Raw genomic sequence first — 16,000 nt, forward strand, 5'->3', positions numbered from 1 at the left:
AAAAAAGAGAAAACAAAAAGCATTAGTAATAGAACACGGTAGAGAAATGGTGTGGAGTACATAAACCACTCCTCACTATGCAGGAACAGCACATGGGTCTTGGAGATTAAAAAAAAGATGACTCCAATTGATGGTAAAACTTCCAAAACTTCATTCACATTTAATAGCGCTATGATTGAAAAATGCTTGCTACAGGTAACAATTTGGGCATTTTTCCTTAAAAAAATAGTTTAAATCAAAGGAGGATTTTTTTTTTTTCAGAACATAACAAATGGATAAAAATTCTCCATGAATTGTAAACAGACTGTCAAAAGCATTTCACATAATGAAACAGAATTTTGATCAGAGTTCAACACTTAATACACTTAAATCCTTACAAAATCTAAAGAATATATTTTGTAAATATCTTCATGCCTCAATTAAGCTCAGAAGATGCTCAATTTTCACTGTCCCTCGAATCCAGGTGTTCTGTTGTGTATTTACAAGTCAGACACATGCTAGAGAAGAACACAAATTTTATTTCAGCTGCCTGGAAAAAATACAGCCTAAGAAGGATTACAGCACATTACCAACTTCTGATGCTGTGCAAGCATGCATGCATCTGATTTTGTTGAAATGATGGTAATTTATCTGTGCATGGCAAATCAGATCACTGCAGACTTTCAGTGTGTACCTGGTGTGATGCTTTGTACTGTCCCTAGAACACCTGACTGGGGAGGAGACAATGGCACTCTTTCCCAGGGAGTGGTTAAAGCAACTGGTTAATCTGAAACAAAAATCCAATTTGGCTCCTTATAGGTTTTCTGTAACAGAGCTCTGAAAGGACACAGGAGCAGCTTCTTGACATTTACGTTGACATATGGGCTCTGATGTTGCAGAACAAAGCTGAGAGAATAAAAAATGCTACCAAGCTTTACAACAATATTTGGCTAAAAATATTTCAGGGCGTTGCCATGATTCCACTGGAAACTCAGATATATTGTTTCAGAATGAACTGCATCACTTCACATGCAATTCCATTTTAAGCAGCACGGAAGAATGATATTGTCAGTATTCATGGCTTAAATCCTTTTTTCCGTGCAGGCTAATGGTCATGATTCCATGCAGAGCCATATGCAGGTTTGGGTATAAGGATTGCAGTGCATTTGAGGCATCAGAGATGATATTTAAAAGAATTATTAGGACTGGAACATAATTTTTTCCTACTTTATTCAGTGCTGATTGCACACAGATTCATAAATGGGAGTAGAACAGGTCTGGAAAACATTACTTCAGTTTTCACACCTACAGCACATAGGTGTTGAAATGAAATTCCGTTTAATTCCTAGGGTATCATTCTTGGGAGGACCTATCTGTAAGTTTTCATCTATCATCTATCTATCAATCTATCAATCAATCTATCTAGCTATCAATTAATTAATTATTTCCATGCCAGTAAATATAATCTTCCTACTGGGATGAGAGTCAAATTTAATGCCCTGTCAAAAATCCAAGCATTTATCGTAAGGGAGTGTTTCTGCAGTTACCACATGTCACCCTGTATCTTTGAAAACCTAAAGATTGATATTGAACCTTAGAGGAACTTCATGGCGGGACCTCCAGTCCATCCTGAACTTCTGGTAAACTCCAGTTTATTCCTCTGGACATTTATGGTCCTTAACCATCCGTTAAGGACCTTCATCAATGTTACCTGCACAACTTTCTCTTCTTTTTTCACTATATTACGTTTACTTTTAGAAAAGGTCTTCCTAATGTCTAAACTGTATCTTTCTGGATTCAAAACCATTCCTTCTCTCTCTCTCCTGTGAAAATGAAGAAAGGATTGCTGTTTGATTTCGAATAGCTGTTCATGTCTTCAAAGAATGTTATCAAGCAACCCCTCAATCCTCTCTGCTCTAGAAAAAATAAAATACCAGATTGATCTTTTCTCATAGGACTCATTTGCTAGACTCTGAGTCATTCACACTTGTCTTCTCTACAGATGCCCTTCAGTAATTCCATTAGTTTGTTCCCGAAGCAGAAGGCTCAGGAATACAGTACTCAAGGTAATCCCCCACCATTATGAAGCAGAACGAACACTATTATTCCCATGAAGGACTTCCTCATCTGCTTCTTATCAATTACTCCAGTAGGATGTTAGTAATTTTATTTAGCAACAGCATGAAATTGTTCATTTGTATTCATCTAGTTGTCCACAATAGTTTTATGATTATTTAATGCAAAATTATACCTACATTCAGCGGATTATTGTCACCTATTGTCACCAAGCTTTTTAACTTGATGAAATGCTGTTATGACTATCTAGCACTGGGGTGTTTCTTTCTTCTTCCTTATAAGGTTATATTTCACATGAAATATTTTCAATGTAGAAAATAAATGCTGGGTTTGTAGGCGTATGAAATACTGGCTTCTAGTTGCTGGTCGACAGGGGGAGACAATGTGTGCGTATGTACCAATAAATATTTAATAATATATACGTGGCCAGGGAAACTCATAGTATTGTGGAACTGTAACTTGCTGAAATTCCCCTCCTATTGAATAATTAAACAAATACCAGGTGGTGACTAATTAAGAGCTAATCTACCCACATTAAAACACCAATAGAAATTCAGAATATGCCATCAGAATTTTAAGAAACTGGTTTGGCCCTTTCCCTGGCAATAAGATAATAAGATGGTTAACAAGGAAAGACAGACTCATTCTATCAGATGCATTGTTACACATCAAAAGAGCAGGGAGTTTAATGAAACACTGCCAAAACCCAATACTATTGTTGTTATCTATGATAAATTACTGAAGAATAGCTTCTAATCAGGAAAAGAGAGAACAGCTGTCAAATGGGAGTCAAAATCAACAAGAAATCCTCCCCCCTCTCCTCATTCCAATAACATTATTCTCCCTCCAAAAGATTGTCAATGAAAAATCCAGTGGTGCTTTGATTTTCACAGAAGTTATTTTTTGTTATGATTCTAACATTTTTTATAAAAATTGCAACATACAGAATTGAAATTAATTAATTTTTCTTTTGATGACTTCAGATAATTTAGTTTGAAAGAACGCAGTGCGAGCAAATTTTCTTGCTGGTCCATTTTACAGTTGTTTAGGATCCTCATGAACTGGTCAAAATGAGAAAAAAATGTCCCAGAATGAGACGCCCAAAAGTAAATACAAAAAAACCCCCAACTTTGGACAAACTTAAACATTTATTTTTAACCTATTTCTCCTTCTCTTCCTGTAAGCGATTAACGCAAATTTTCCAGCGCTGAACTTTCAGGTACCAACTGCATTCTCTGAGCATTAGACAAGAGCGAGCAAAGCCACAATCCCAGCGCATCTGTTGGCCAATTCGAAGGCTGAGTCCTTGTCCAAAGCTGAAGGTGGCTTGGTGCCAGTCGTGCTCCAGCCCAGCCTAGAGCAGCTGCAGGGCTGCTGTAAACTGCTGCTTGGCGGAGCTCCAAGGAGCCGATCTGCCAGCTGGTGACTGCTGAAGCAAAAAATCCATTCATCTTTCTCCCTTTTATTTTTCAGTAGCTCAGCTAGAACCAACAATTTCTCTGCCCCAGAAATCCCCAATGCTGCTCTATACTCTGCCTAACTGTGGACTCAGGAAATGGGTTGCAATTAGGATGCAAATGGGGTTCTGAAATTTCTTTCATAAGTAGCCCATTTTAAATATATGCAGCAGAAAGAAAAGGCCTCCTTTGTTGTTTCAAATATGTCTTAACCTTTAAGCAAACATCTGGATTTGAATTTCCTGATCATATTAAACACAAGAAGTTCAAGTCTTCATGCTTGAGTCTATTTCTCAAAAGGGAAAAAAAAACCCCTAAAATCTGATTGGCTGTAAAATTTTAGTCAGTTTGTATCATGATCACTTCTGTTTTAAGGTACCTAAGTGTGAGAAAGTCCAAAATACTTTAGGTTTGATTATTCCACAGTAGCACTAAATAAATTAGGATTGAACCAAAATGGGAACTTAATATTCTTAAAATATTCTTTCCATAAATTTTTTGAGGGTTCATTTTTGTCACTGTAAGTCTAATAACTTTTTCTTACATTAAGAAAAAAACCCAAGCTCCCTCAACGACCCAGTGTTAGGTAATGAAAATGTACTAGCTTTATAGAAAGCTCCAGAATGAGACATTATGAACAAAACACTGCAGCCATTCATCACTTTCCATTTTCAGAGCCAATGAGTGAAATATGACAAGAGTTAACAACAAGACAACACTGCTGCAGGACATTTGAAAATGAATATTGTTTCTGACTGTCTGGTGATAAAGTACTAATAAAAATTATGGGAAAAGACATGAATTACAAAAACACCCCAAAAGGGTGCAGATTTTTAAGATGTCTGTGCCCAGAGGCATTTGGGAGTCTTAGATGACTATAATGTAATTCTTCCAAGTACAGCAACTTTCTTAAATAGATCATTCTGACAGCAGACATAGAGAATAAAACCAAACAAAACACACTCTCATCAGTGTACCTGCTGCACCCTGACAACCAAACAATGGGGTAGTTCGAGAACATGTTTTTACCACCCCAAAGGATTCTATACTTTCAGAGGCATTATTGGAAGCACACTATAGAGAGCAATTATTCTGGCAGGAACCTGAAGATTTTCTGGATTCCGTCATGTTTTCTACTGCTTAATTATTTTGTGTTTGCTGATACACAAGGAATGTAATATTTACTACATGGCCCAGCATGGCTCCCTTGACCCTTGTCAGGTCTCAGCTGGATTGCAGCACCTTCCTCAAAACTGTCTCCATTTGCAGCCTAGCCCAGAACTCATAAAATATGAAGCAACATAAAGGAGTCCAGACACAAAACAAGGTGCTATAGCTCTACATTTATTTTAAGGATGGAAAGGACAAAGCCTTTCGTGACGCTTTTGAATTTACACACCTTCAGATGCCTTTTGCAGTTCTGACAGTTTATATAAGTGCAGATCTAATTTACCAAAACACAGGTTAACTCAGTGCTTTGATATGCCACATCTGTCACTATGTCAGCTTCTTAATTTCTACACCTCCTCACTTTTGCGCTTACCAGCTTCCAGCCTAGAGATGATCCAACACAAAATGTAATTTAGCTGCAGCAGGTAATTGTTCTTCATTCAAGTCTCTTAAAAATCACTCACTCTTATTGATTTCAGTAGCACCTGGACTGAGGGAGTAGCTTTTACAATCTAGACCTGCATCTATTGAACATCTGATGCTGCCTTCTGGCAACATGGGACAAATGGAAGAAATAAAGTCCAGCATGGCAAAATAAGGCATGGACTTGTATCAACAGGTTATGGGTAAGAACCAGCTGCTGATCAATTTGTCAACTCTGCTGTCGTCCTTTATAAAATGAATGCAGTCAACATAAATCACAAACATTTTTCTTTCCATCTTTCAAACACTTCCATTTCCTTACTGAAAGCAAATTATGAGATACTAAAATGCTGTCTCTTTGCCATAAGGCCATTTTAACAAACAGGCAAATTGAATAAAACTTAACTATAGTGGTGAGTTAATGTCCTAAAATAATTTTATGGTAGTGATGATACAATGTGATAAGTAACAGACTGAGTGCTTAAAAAAGATCTTCATCTTCTCACAACAGAGAATTATCCTTGACAATTTTATTTATCTGAGTAATAATGCACAGTTAAGACAACACGGTGTAAAAGATGTAGTGCTGTTTTATACAGCAGAAGGAAAACAGCAAAGAATTTCCCATTAATTTCTAGTAACAGTAAATCACTGCTCTGCATTCTCAATACTGCCTTTCAAGAGTTAAGTGGAAGATTTTTCTCATCAGTAAAGCTAAGGAGAGGATTCTGCATTTCACAGCTGTTTGCCACACCTTCTAAATAAAACAACTGGAACTTTGGAGCTCTTAATCACATTCTTCAAAAATATTACAAAAATTAATTTAGATGATACTGAATACACCTTGTTATACCCTATGGTTTAAAATTCTAAACAACTCTGAAAATACTAATAAAGATGAAAGACACTAAATAGTGTGGATCCTTCAATGACAGAACTAGCAAACGGCAGGTCATTCTATGTGAAATAACAAATCTTATGTTTCTAAGTCTGCATCTAAGTCTTCCCCAAGATCAAAAAGTCAAAACTGAAAAGGTAATGAACTTTTCTTTTGTTGTAGCTGGAGAAAAGGTAAAAAAGATGGAATGGACTTCTACACCCATTTAAAAGATCCATTAAATCCTTACTCTCAGAAACATCCTGTCTTTAGCAAATACTAGCTCCTTTATCTCCAGCAATTCTCTTAACACCTCTGCTTCTACAGAAGCCTTTAGCATCTTTTCCACTGATCTTGTATCCCCTCAGGTTCTTTGGGCAGACACAGCTATCAAAGCCAACAATGAGGAAAATCTCTTCATTAAGCTCTTTTTATACACAAGCTCCACCTTCGTTACAGGCGACAGAGTCTAGACTGGGATGCCCAAGTCAAACTTGCCCTTGGACCTCTCAGGCTGCATTCCAGGAGAATGGACAGGCCCCATGTCCACCCTGCACATTGGGTCTCGCAATCTCTGTGCAACCCAAGAGAAATTAGGGCCACTTACGCCATGCTTTTAGCTCCAGTCACATAGAAAGCCACAGGTATGTACAGTCAAGGTCCTTTTTGACATAACTGATACAAAATGAACCGACAGGAAAGGGGAAGTGGATCCATAGGAACACAAGGGTCACTTCAAAAGACCTCAGTTTGTGCAGTATGGGCAGTGAATTAAGACACAAAGGTCCTGAGGAAGCACTAAGGGAGTCTGCTCTGGAATTGCGAGCAGGAAAACTGCACAAGTGCTAATTAGCCCTTCTGAAAGTGTGTTTTCACTGCTATGCTGACAGGGAGCTCTGGCTTTGTAAGCCAAGCCAGTATTTCTGTACAGCACTTGATGTCCCATGTAGACATAATAAGTTGTTCAAGGATCTCTGTCTTGTGCCTTACCTATTTTATTGATGACTGAAAGCTGTGAAGTCCATTTCTAGCCTCAGGCCAGATGTGTGGCCACCAAAACCTGATTACTGTACCTGTAGATCATCTGAATTAAACTGACTTGTAGGTGGCAAGTACCTTTGACAACTACTAATACATACACGCTTAGTCTTTACTAGGTTTCCAATTATACACTTAGGCGTTTCCTTAATCTAATATCACCTAGCACGATTTCCCAGAGTATTAGAAATTTCCTATCTAAAATTAAATTCATATGATGATGTATTCCCTTAGATAATATACCAGGAGAAGGCAGCCTTAGAAGTGGCAGTCTCAGGAAGATTTTAATATGCATTGTACAGTTGCTTATATCCTATATTGCTCTATGTCTGAAAAATACTTCTAGGAAAAGAAAGTAAAATGATAGATATTATGCTCACAGATGTTATGTTTAGGATAAGAATCTTGAGGCTTTTGCTTTAATAGCTGGGCATATTATAGGGTCTCAAATTGTGCCTCTGTATATTTTTTATATCTTACCTTCTGGAAGAAGATAATCATACATATTTATCTTTGAGTTAAGGACTTTCTCATCTAGCTTTCAATTAGTGAATGCCACAAATCAGACTTCTAATGAATGTCTGCCTTCTGAAATAAGCACTGCTTGCTTTTTCATAAAAGAACACACAAAACCCCAGATGGATTGTACTTAGCCAACACTCATCTTTTTTCATTACATTATTTAACAACAATAAAAAATCCTTCTATTAAATTTTCATAAATGAGTTCCATAAATTAGCATCCTTGCTGTTGAAAGCCATAAGGGCTGAAGTTATAACTAAAGCGGGGAAAATTGCACACATTGGCAAATGATGATCAGCTACTCTCGTATTAATCAGCAACACTGTCCCTCAGGTCAATATACAGTCTGCAAAGGAGAAATTAGCAGACTAATACAAAGGGCAAATTTTATCCTGATGATAAGAAATTCTAATTGCCCTTAAATTGACTTGACTTTTTATTTTTATGATGAGATTACTTGAGACCAAGATAGTCTTGAAAGGAAAGGGAAAATACTCTTTTTATTTTAGTATCTATATAGGAGGGCACCTGTTTTAGGAATGAAATATCACAGATTTTTTTTTTTTTACCCTAAAAGTAAATTTCTGTAATTAAGACTTTCCTTGTGGCTGAACCAAAAAACTGTAACTATAATCAATCCCTAGCCTTAACTTGTTTGGTTTAGTGTGTTGAATAAGATGATGAAATAGACTCCTATGACAGGATAAAGCACTACTATTCCAGAAAGAAACTGACTCCCTGCTGTAGGTTTCAGTCAGGAAAAAAACCCTTATGAACTTTGCACCATGGGACAATACTCAGTGAATCAGACTTCATTTATAATAAAAAATATTACCTTAAAGTATTTTCTTCAAAGATCCTACTAACTATGATGGCTATAAATTTACACTGAGTGAATCATTCCATGCACAGTTTTTTTATGACACTGGCAATCTCAGAAATAGCAAAAGAACAAATAGGATTCTCTTGGAATAGGGAATATCTCTAGCTTCTTTCTTTTTTTTTTTTTTTTTTTTTTTTTTTTCCTGTTAAACCAATGATCTAAGAATGTTTTGGCCTTGTTGGCATGGAATTGGTTCATATAAATTCTGTTCTCTGATCTCCATCTGTTAGCATCAAATATATTTACAGCAAGAAAATCTTGCCAGAGAGAGGAAAGGGACTCCCAGACAAGAGGTATAAGTAGTTGTAAAGAAAATGTGACCTCCATAAGGATTCCACACAACTGATTTACGTGAAAGAGAAACAGATTTAATGAAACAGTGTTTGCAGCTGAATGATGTAATCACAGAATGATCTGGATTGGAAGAGACCTTAAACATCACCTTGTTCCAACCCCGCTGCCACGGCCAGAGACATCTTCCACTAGACCAGGTTGCTCAAAGCCCTATCCAACCTAGTCCTCAACACTTCCAAAAATGGGACATCCACAGCTTCTCTGGGCCATCTGTTGCAGCGCCTCACTACCCTCTGAGTAAAGAATTTCTTCCCAATATCTAGTCTAAATCTGCTCTCTTTTAGTTTAAAACCATTCCCCCTTGCCCTGTCACTATCTGTCTGCACATAACGTCACACTTCTTTTTTCTAAGCCCCCTTTAAGTACTGGAATGAGCTGTAAGGCGTCCCCAGTGTTCCCTTCTCCAGGTTGAACAGTCCCAGCTGTCTCAGCCGGTCTTCATAGGAGAGGTGCTCCAACCCTTTGATCATCTTTGTGGCCTGCTCTGGACACAGTCCAAGAGGTCAATGTCCTTCCTGTGTTGGGGACCCCAGAGTTGATGCAGCACTGCAGGTGGGGTCTCACCAGAGCAGAGCAGAGCAGAACAGAGCAGAGCGGAGGGGCAGCATCCTCTCCCTCTCCCTGCTGGCCACATTGCTTTGGATGCAGGACATGATCCAGGACACGATTGGCTTGCTGGGCTGTGAGTGCACATTGCTGGGTCGTGTCCAGCCTCTCATCCACCAGCACCCCCAAGTCCTTCTGGGCAGGGCTGCTCTCAATCCATTCTCTGCCCAGCCGGTGTTTGTGCCTGGGATTGTCCTGACCCACGTGCAGCACCTCGCACTTGGCCTTGCTGAACCTCCTGAGGTCCCCAGGGCTCCCCTCTCCGGCCTGTCCAGGACCCTCTGGATGCCACCCCTCCCCTCCGGCGTGGCAGCCACACCACACAGCTCAGTGTCCTCACCAAACGTGCTGAGGGTGCTCCCGATCCCCCTGTCCATGTCCCCGACAGCGATGTTAAACAGGGCTGGCCCCAGCACCCACCCTGAGGTCACCACTCATCACTGAGCTCCACCTGGACACTGAACCACTGACCACAACTCTTTGAGTGTGAGCACCCAGCTGATTCCTTATCCACCCAGTGGTCCATCTGTCAAATCCATGTCTCTCCAGTTCAGAGACAAAGATGTCCTGTGGACAGTGTGAGATGTTTTGCACAAGCCCAGGTAGATTATGTCACTTGCTCTTCCCTAAACCACCCACAACTCTGTCATAAAAGGCCACCAGATTTGTGAGGCACAATTTGCCCTTAGTGAAGCCATGCTGGCTGTCATCAACCCATTATGTTCCAAAAATATTCAAAACCTTATCTCATTAACATTTGAAAATTGCCAATAGTCGGTGGTGATAGAAAATTTCCCTTACTGTGTAATTTCAGACAAACCAAATTTCACAGAGGTAAAATAACCCATCAGTTAAGTACACGAAATCACTTTCTGCCTCTTTCTGCCTACACTAGCAGCTTACACAAAAGAAGAAAAATATTTCATAGCATTTTTACTGTCCCTCTCAAAGGTTCCATTCAGTTCAGCTCTCTTTAACCCAGATAGTCCAGGACAGTGTTCATTACTCAGTATCCAGGAAAATGAACTCTAACAAGGTAAAACTATTTCATGTATTCCATGTATTTTAAGGCTAGAAAATGCCATTAAAATCATCTTGTTTGCCCTTCTCTGCAGTGGGAGCAACAGATTTCTCTTGGTGAAATCAGGTAATCCAGAAGAGGGGGTGGAATTACAGCATAATTTAGAAGACTACAAGTTATGGAGAGTGCATTTTATTTCTTCTTAATTCACTAAAATATTTTTAGAACAACACCATCCAGGTCCTCACTGGAAATGTTGCTAAATTCTCATGATGAATCCTACGTTGGTATTTGAACAAGAAAAAGTAGGCATATTGCTGCTGACAAAACTGCTGCTAGGAGACAGTGTCCCTACAGAGCAGAGGGGACTAGTGTCTAAGATATTTAGGAATACACAATTCTTGGAGAAAGTGCTGGTTGGATTTGGAGCTAAGCCAGTCTGGAGAAAGTTTTGTTCATTTAAGCAGTCAGATGTATGATTTGAAGGCCCTATTCTCTTACATAAATGCTAATACAGGATGCATGACCATAAGGAACCCAGTACAGCCTTCAAATGAGAAAGAACCCAAAACTTCAATGAACCCCAAACCTACAGTACCAAGATCATGTTACTTAGGAAAGTAACTTTCCTTTCTATCTTATTTTCCTGGAAATATGAGGGGAGAAAAGAAATAAAAATTAAAAAACAAACAACAACCAAGAAAAAACCAACAAAAAGCAACCCCCCAAAAACCAAGGAAAAAACCCAACACCTTCCCCCCCTCCCCATGCCCAAAGGCAGTTATTTCAAAATATTCAGCATAAAAGCTCCTTATTTCCTTCAGCAAAACTATATTGCACAAACTTAGCAAGGGAAAATTAAAAAAAAAAAAAAAAAAATCCTTCTAGAACTGACATCAAAAATTTGGCAAAAATACTGAAATACTTCTATTGGTTTCTGCTTCTCTATTCCTATGCCTAGCCTAGGGAAAGTTAGCAAGATTATATTTCATATTATACCTCCAGCTTTTTGTAATAAAGCACATAGGAACCTACTGCGTGTTACAGCATGCCCCTTCTCTGTAAAAGTTTACACTTTATTTTCTTTACAGACTTTAATATCAGTTTCTCACTTGGGGAAAAAAAAAAAAAAAAAAAAAAAAAAAAAGGTCAGACTATTTGCTCACCACTGTCACCAGGGCTGAAGCTCTGAAGTGGTGCTTGGTCCTAAATAACACCAGAAGACTTTACAGCTAAATCTGGTAAGGAACACAAACTTTTCCAAGGGGTGAAGTCCTTTCACCAGCTTAAGTGGCACGACCTGCATGGTTTGCAGTCAAACCACTCAAGCAACAAATAGCTCTCAAGGCACTCTCTGGAGTAGAGATATCTCTGACCTGACCTTCAGATGTTCTGCTGCAAACTGAAATACCTTTGAAGCTGAATTTCTCAATTTTGCAGTGTTACTGCAGTTGCAGATATTCTCAGTATTTTCCCTCGTCAGCCAAAACAGCACATTTTTAAATGGCTGCTCACATACAAAGGATCAGTTTAATGTAATCCACAAGCAATAAACCTGCCTTCTGGCTGAGAGGTACCAACAACACTTAAACTAGCTAAAACTTTAGCCAATACAGCTAAAAATTTAGCAAATATGGCCAAAACTGTGCTTCAACTCAGGAAAGCTACAATCTGGGTAAGAAAACTTCATACACAGACAGCAAAGCTGTCTAAGGCAACATCCCAGACACTCCAATTAGCTGTACAGTGAGAGATAAAATATGAGCAATGTTTGTAATGCATGGAGGAGGACAATGTGAGTGCACACACTCACACACACCCTGAGGATTGATAAAAGATAGTCTCATACTTGACTGACATCCACCAACTCCTAAAAGCCTATAAAGCACACACAAACAACTCCCAGAATATTCCAACCTGAAGCAGGCTTATCAGCCATAGGTGATAATTATTTTGGAGGGGATATCTTACAAGCTGCCTTTCTCACCTCTGGATTTCTGCCTCTCAGCCACCAGCAAATTGCTCCCCTCACTTTTGTAAACCATGCAGGAAACAGGGAATACTCTCTAATTCAGGGCACACACCCACTCTGCTGCCTCCAGACATTCAGCTAGTGCATGTCATCTACATTTCAGTCTCTTCAACACAATCTCTGTTGTGATCTGGAAGATGCTGAGGCACTAGTTTGACAGTTCTTTGCTCTGGTCCCAAAGTAAAATCCTTCCTTAGTTGTGGAAAGAGATATTGATTAAGCAGAAGTAAAACCAAATATGCTGATGACTATACTACTAGGTGTGCTGGAAAAGTATCCTTGTCTTATCAGGAATCTCAAATACACATTTTGAAGACTGCAATTCGCAAACATTTTCCTATCAACCAGAAGTAAATATAAGGAATCAAGTTTTGGGGCACTGGAGCACAGTGGAACCCAACTCAGCCTATTTGTCCTAACATACATCTAATTTATGGCTGCCAGGATAGTTCCAAGATTACATATCCCTCCAACTGGCTGAGCAATTGAATGGAGAGCCAGGAGTAACCTCAGGAAGTCTGGCAAGCGGTAGGACACACACCAACTGGTACCTGCCACATGCAACAAACAGCTCACAGGCATCCTGTCAGAGCAGTCTCAACAGCTCACCTCCACGGGCCAAACAGGTTAACAGCCTGGCTTTCCACGTAGGAACAATCACACACTTCTCAGCAGACAAACTCCCATGCTGACATCCGCCTGCACAGCGCTAGGGAAGGGAATCAAATGCACCAGCCTGATTATCCCAAATCTGCGACACAGCCCAGCCGCCCTGATCAGTTATCCCTTAATGCACAGTACATTGCTGCTCTGGGCAAACTCAGGTTCAAGAAGCAGCCCTGATTCGTCTTTTTTCTTCCTTGTCCTTCTCTTTTTCCATTTCCTCATTTTTCTGGAGGCACAGCTACAAGGAAGAAGAACTTACAGCTCGCAGTTGCTTCTGTGCCAAAAATCAATCTGCCCAACAGTCCCAGTGACAATTTTGTCAAGTAATGACAACAGAAAATGTTGAATGTGCCTGAGTGCCAGGCTGCAGAGCAGAGAGCCGCTCCTGCCCTGAGCGCCAAATAATCTGAATAACCCTGCCAGAAGCAGAGCAAGCTGGAGTCATGCTCGTTCTGCAAGTTTGACCAGGGACATGACACCATGATTCCCTTTCCATGAACTATCCTCTCTTGAAATTGGGAAATACACAGACACTTGAAATCTTTTAATGAGATGCAGCGATCTATGGAGTAAATTGGGTTGAAAAAAACCCCCTCAGACTGACTCCTTTGCAAACTGGGTTTGAATTGAAATGGGGATCTTAACTTTTCAGACTGCTACCCTTTTAATACGGCAAAGCATGTGTAGGAAAATAAGTAATAAGCAGTTGCTGTGGAGAAAGAAAAGCACTCTCCTTTTAGTACGTGAAGAGCAACGCTGAAGGTGTATGCGAATACTAAGCTTCATAGGTGAAGAAAAATACATCCCATGCCAACGCAAAAATCAAACTGCTTCTAAATAGCAGAAATGTAGGTTCTCCCTTTGCTTCAAAAATTATTTATTTGAAAAATAGTCTGCATTCAACAAATCTGATTTCAAGATAAGAGTACCACTGCTTTGAAATCATAATGGTGGATTTATCTAAATTTATGCTGTAAGTTCAACAACAAACCCTTATGAGAATCGATAACCAAAATGACCAACTGTAAGCTTTCATTAATATTAAAACACATCCTCCTGAAAGCTCTAATAAGGTCATATAATATTTTTTTTTAAACCTAGTAACAGTCACTAAGCTTTAATAAAATTTACATATCACAATATCACCTTAAAATAAGATCAAGCATACTTGTATGCTAACATGAAGAAAAAAAAAATAATACCTACAGTACAAACTTTTCTCTCTATGTTTGGTAGATATTTACACAGAAAGAATATTATTGATTGTTATTTAAGATTCTGCTTAATAAAAATATTTTACTTCCTTCCTGGAGCTTTTAATATTAAATAGTGTTCAAACAATGTTGCCTAGAACAAATCTCATAAATGCAGAGAAGGAAAAAAATCACACAGAGATCAAAATGCAGAAAGGAAAAAAATCCCTCTGGTGAAAAAAAAAAAAAAAAAAAATTCTTACCCAAAAGAAGTGTAAGAACAGGTCAGATTACACTGCAGAGGTAATATTTTCTATAATGTTGCTAGAAATGCTTAAATTATGTCTTGGCTGAATTTGACCAGTGTAGATGTGAAATATTATATTCTTCATATATATATACAGAGAGAGAGAGAGCCAGTGTAGATGTGAAATAAAAAGCACACTAAATCCAACTAGTCTACAATGCCATAAACAATACCTATTATATGTTATTTCATTCTCTCGAGAAAGAAATATATGGTAATTCGCTAAGCTATTTTCACTTTAGTCTTAACATTTATGGCTATTACTGGTAGCAAGCAACAACAGCTTGACTTTTTAGCATGCAAAATGCTTGATCTGAAAAAGACACATTAAAGAAAAATATATGCAGCTTCCCATTTGCACTGTGTCAGCAGAGTCTTTAACTAGGCATTCTTAGGAGAGTATGCTAATCAGAGGTGAATCCTGGTTTTTACAAATTACCAGGGGAAGACAAGGAAATGAGGTATGAGGATGAAATAATTTATAGGGGTGTGCTATTAAAAAAAGCCCCTAACGTCCCTATCCTGCCAAAGCTTTGCATGTGAATTTCGACAGATGCAGTGCATTCCAAAGCCTGTTTCAGAAATGCCCTGTATTTAGCAGCTGTGTCCCTGTTCAGGCTGTATTTGCTGTGTTCAGCTGTGGTCGTTATTGTTTTGTTCTCAAACATGAGGCTGTAACAGGATGTCTACCAAGTAGGGAATCGCCTCAAGCAGAGTATAGCATCCACACAGCATTAGTTAAACTTCTACCCTGGGGACTTGGGGCTCTCTACAGGATATTTCTCTTGGGAACCATGCCTTTTAAAATTATAGCAACTAAAGTAGTCACTGCTATGCTAGCCAATATGGGGCAGAATCCCCTGTGTGCAAAACTTACCTCACTGTATTAAGTTTTGTATCTTTGCCATCTTTACTGTTTAACTTTCTGCAGCCATCCCTGCCAAATCCCCTGTGCCAGTGTCAGGACTTGAGTGGCTCTGCAGTGAATTAAATAAGGAAGCTGGTGTGGATGAAAACTACATCTTTCAAATCTCTCTCTATTTGGAAAGTTATTTTTCAATCAAAATTGTTCACTGATCAAATGCTTTTTAGCCACTTAAGAAAATCGGCCAGAACAATCATCTGAAGAGAAAGAGGGAGACAAGATTTATTTTTTTAAAATATTTTTTTGATGAGAGGGCAGTGATGTGGAAAGTGAAAGCAGGTTATGCAAGAAAGTCTGGTGGAGATCCATCTCCTCCCCTACCTGAGCTCTGCTGCTGGACGCAGAGCACTTCTGCCTCTGCAGACACGGGGCATTATAAAGGATCCCAGCCATCTGCAATGCCAGAGTTTTCCCTGTTCATGACTACAACCTTCCTGCTTCCAATCCTATGCCACTGCCACCTCCATCCAG

At 39.0% G+C, this 16,000-nt stretch overlaps 1 protein-coding gene across 11 annotated transcripts in view; it reads right to left on the bottom strand.

Annotated features, from left to right (window-relative positions):
• Window positions 1–16,000, bottom strand: part of CCSER1 (coiled-coil serine rich protein 1) — a 626,082-nt gene that overhangs the window by 857 nt on the left and 609,225 nt on the right. The gene's annotated exons all lie outside the window — the stretch shown is intronic.

The sequence above is a fragment of the Hirundo rustica genome, chromosome 5 (assembly GCF_015227805.2).
Source record: "Hirundo rustica isolate bHirRus1 chromosome 5, bHirRus1.pri.v3, whole genome shotgun sequence".
Lineage (NCBI taxonomy): Eukaryota > Metazoa > Chordata > Aves > Passeriformes > Hirundinidae > Hirundo > Hirundo rustica.